This window comes from Anneissia japonica, unplaced genomic scaffold (assembly GCF_011630105.1).
Source record: "Anneissia japonica isolate Jap-2015-1 unplaced genomic scaffold, ASM1163010v1 scaffold131_len961581_cov171, whole genome shotgun sequence".
Lineage (NCBI taxonomy): Eukaryota > Metazoa > Echinodermata > Crinoidea > Comatulida > Comatulidae > Anneissia > Anneissia japonica.
The window spans coordinates 112984-117422 of record NW_022750285.1 but is presented as its reverse complement, the minus strand read 5'-3'; the positions used below and the strand labels follow the sequence as shown (position 1 = coordinate 117422).

Sequence of the window (4439 nt, the reverse complement as noted above, 5' to 3'; positions counted from 1 at the left end):
ATATATATATATATATATTCAAGTGGAGAAAAAAAATTATATTCAAATTTAAGTCTGAGAGTTCCGGCCATCCATAGGTGCCATCTTAATCATCATCATCTTAATATCATTGCAATTACACTTTAAATGTACTACACCTCAATACTGCTTGTTTGTTTAATTGATTGTTTGATTGATTCATTCATTCATTGACAGGTATGGATGGATGCTGCCGTGCAAATCTTCTTCTCCCTTAGCGCATCCTGGGGTGGTCTACTTACATTGTCCTCTTACAACCGGTTCCACAACAACTGCTGCTTGTAAGTGACGGCTTTACTCTGATTGGGTGTTATTGTACTAATCCATTTTTACATACAATAACATCCAATCCGAATTCAGTATCTGTTTAAAACTTGTGTAGAAATAACAATAGCCACTTCCTTATTTTGAAATCTATGTGTATAAACTATTAAATAATACAGTCATACTAAAATAATAGGGCCTAACGATCTTTTAACTTTCCAAAGTGACCCAAAATTGATCGCATTTATCTGCTATTACACGGTAAATAGAAATGAACTTAATGTAGGAAATTAAATGCTGAAATAGTTTGGTGGTCACCTGTCTGTCACTCTCAACCCTCGATCATTGCGGCAAACTATGGATGACGAGTTTATAAATGTTACTGTAGATTATTTTTCTTTTGATAGCGACGCGATTTTAATTGCAATCGCCAATTGTGTGACTAGTGTATTTGCTGGATTCGTCATCTTCTCCATTCTGGGCTTTATGGCACACGAACTCGGCCGTGACGTCAGTGAGGTGGTTGATCAGGGTAAGTACGATAGGCCTACCTACAATGCACTACTATCGTTCTATTATTTAATTGAAACCTACGAGATTTAAAAATTAATACAAAGTACAGAGTACGGTAATCAATTAATTTAAATAGTTTTAATAATTTTTCAATAAATTTTTAATAACTCATCATTTTTTATATTGTTTGTATTTAAATGGGGATTTTTAAATGATTTTGATTTCCCTCCGAGTTTATAACACCCATTGGATTTAGATACAAGTCATTATATAGAGTAGTCTGCAAAAAATGGTGTAAGGGAGGAGTGTTTACTGGTCTACTTTCGATGTTATGTCATGTCATACTTTAATACCTGATAGGTTACAGCAAACATACTGTAGTAATGAACGAATAATAAATTATGACTATTTCACATCTAACTTAAATATTGAAAATTATTTTTCGAACATATCTTATAATTGCAATTATCGTTGTTCAACAATAATAATTCAGGTTTTGGCCTTGCTTTCATCGCCTACCCTGATGTCCTTGGGAGAATGCCCTTTGCACCGGTATGGGCCGTCCTGTTCTTCCTAATGCTACTGTCTTTGGGACTTGATAGCCAGGTAAGGAATGTTTAAAAAACATATTTTTGAAATGTTTAATTTGCGTAAATTGAAGAATGAAGTGGATATGAATATGATTCAAAAACTGTATTAATCACATGTTAAATGAAACTGCGATTACCGCGTTAACACCTGGTGCATATTGGTCAATTGGAAAATATTGAATTCCAATGTCCATCCACTAATGATGCCTTTCACGCGTCGATTTCAAATATCCATCCTCTAATGAAGCTCTGACTGTTTAATCAAGTAATAATTATACTGTCAAATGTATTGTTATATTTGACACGTTGTTTAACAGTGTAGTGGATGATTGACGTGAACCGTGGGAATTAATGTATCTAACGCCACGCGTTCCACACCAATCCACACAATATAGAATGCTCCCTCTTGACACCCGACTCCATTATTAATGATTAACCTCAACAGTGGCGTCACGCTCGGGCGCTGACGGGGAGTCGGAGCGCCAGTTCCCCCAGATACGAGGGGCCCCAACATTGTAGTTAACAAAATTGAATTCATGGATCTTTAACTAAGAGCTCGGCTTCAACGTAAAAATGTTTAGATAGGCCTATTCAATTTTTTTTTCTGATGTCTCTTTCATAATTACATTATTATCATAAAATTTTACATTTATTTTGTTATGATATCTCGTGTATTCTTTAGTTGATAAATTCTGATAATTGTCTGTAAAAAAATAAATATTCCTCTTATTGTTTTTCGATCAGATCAGATCAAACTACAGTAGCTGCATCAATAGCATCAAGAACACACTGCTAGCTGCCACGCGCGCGGCTCATGTCAGTGGGATAGGTTCGATCGTGGATGACAGAAATATGCATTTCTCATGAAAAAATGTGGATACAAGAATACAACCCAAAAGTAGCAAACAATTCCGGATATCTAGGACAAAAACATTTCGGGGGATGCCCGGACACCCCACCCCAGGGGAGGGGTTTTTAGAACAAAAGTCTTACGCCTGCAAATTTGTTGCAAGCGTGAGGCCCCCCAATAACAGTCAGCGCCAGGGCCCCACAAAATACGTGACGTCACTGAACCTCAAATTAATCTTTCGTCTATTATATTGTTGTTTTAGTTCACCATTATGGAGACCATTGTGACATTTATTACTGATATTTTCCCGGAGCTTCGAATCAAGAAGGCATGGGTGCTTTTAGTTGCATGTTGCAGTATGTTTCTAGCGAGCACCATCTGCGTAACTGAGGTATGAAAAATGATTAGAAATATCGTCTGAAGGGCAGACGATAGGCCTACAGTCGTTTGGCGAATTATGATTGGCTAATAAAATAAATTATGTAAATTTTTGAAATAATACATTTTTTAAGATGCCCTGATGTAGGGCTTATTTTATTTTCGACAGTAAAGTTTGTAAATTTGCATAATATTTATGGCCTGTCGTTTGTTTGGATTATTATTTCTCTGTATACACAATATAATAATGTCCTTTTCGTTGGCTCTTGACTACCGTTAATTTGAATTTACTTTTTAACTTGGCACTACAGGCGGGGGTATACTGGATTGGACTTTTAGATTCATACGCGGCTGGTTTCAACATTCTTACCTATGCCACCCTGGAGTGTTTGGTGATTTCGTGGATGTACGGATACGATCGATTCAAAAACGATATCGGAGAAATGATTGGACGATCAAGGCTGAACTCGAACATGTTCTACTATTGGCGGATCAGCTGGTGTTTTATGACGCCACTAGCACTCATTGTATGACGTCATAATCATTTTTTTTTTATTGGCAGTGAATAATTGTTTTCCCATGTCTTAAATCAATTCCTAATTATGATTGGATGTTATTTATTTATGGATCAGCAATTCGTTAAGACTGGTGTAATAACAACCTCTGCCTTTCTTGTTTTACTACGTTTTCCATAGTTATATTCACGTAACTTAACATAATAATAATGTTAACAAACATAATGATGATTGATGAAATAATTATTAAAACTATACAATAAATAATTATATTATAATTAGGCAAAAAGAATATTATCAATACAATTATTTTTACGATATTGACTAATTATATATAGACCTATCATCAGTATTTGATATATTGATCATGACTGTGATAATTAGGCCTAAGACAAATAGTAAGTATGAGTAAGGAAGTTAATGAATGTTGATTTGAATAACATTGGTAATGAAGATAACAATGACGATGATTATAATGATAAAATAATGATAGTTATATGCCTATAAGATTCAGACATTTTTGTTACAATTTCAATTACATTCTAGCTGTTCTATAACCAACAACTACCGTTGTGGAAAAAAAAAAGAAATACAATTATGATCATATTAGGCCTAGATAAAAAGTGTTTTTAAGAAAGCCTACGCCAAATATAAACTATTTTACCTTGTATTCCGTCCACAGGTGGTACAGGTGTACAGCTTAATTTACTGGGAAAAGCCATCATACAACGGGGATTACCCTGAATGGGCTCACGTCATTGGCTGGCTCATCTCAGCAACAACTTTTATTGTTATGCCCTTGTTCATGTTGGTAGAATTCGTAAAATCATCCGGAACCGTACTGGAGGTATGGAACGCGAAAATGTTGTTAATGATTATTATCATTGGATAGGAATAGCGAAGAGTCCATTATCAAATTATTTTATAGCCAATGATTTTTCAATGTTCTCTTTTTATAGAGACTGAAAAAAATCACCAGCCCAACATCAGACTGGGGTCATCGTTCAGGGGGAATTCGGCCTTCTGGATCATCAACGTCATCATCATCTATACGTGTCAGCCCCCAGCCTGTCGATTTGTACTCCCTTAACTGAAAGTGCCACATAAAGGCACGTTTTCAGCGTGGTGTGTAGCGGAGTACAACTAAAAACTATCAATTTGACGAACCTGACAAAATCATCTTTTATTGAAAGATAATAAAACAATCATCGTCTTTTAAATATTACGGTAAGTCAATGTAAGTGTAAATTGTTATGTGAAAATGTGGTCTGGGTTTTTTGGTTTCAAGATTGAAGATTGTCAGTGTACCTA

At 35.3% G+C, this 4439-nt stretch overlaps 1 protein-coding gene and 1 pseudogene across 1 annotated transcript in view; both read left to right on the top strand.

Moving 5' to 3' along the window:
* Positions 1-3239, top strand: part of LOC117121296 — a 6611-nt pseudogene extending 3372 nt beyond the window's left edge.
* Positions 3240-4177: 938 nt separating this feature from the next.
* LOC117121317 (ATP-dependent Clp protease proteolytic subunit, mitochondrial-like) overlaps positions 4178-4439 on the top strand; it is a 44070-nt gene continuing 43808 nt past the window's right edge. The window contains exon 1 of the mRNA XM_033266468.1: positions 4178-4355. The gene's annotated coding sequence lies outside the window, so the exon portion shown is untranslated. The remainder of the gene's footprint in view (positions 4356-4439) is intronic.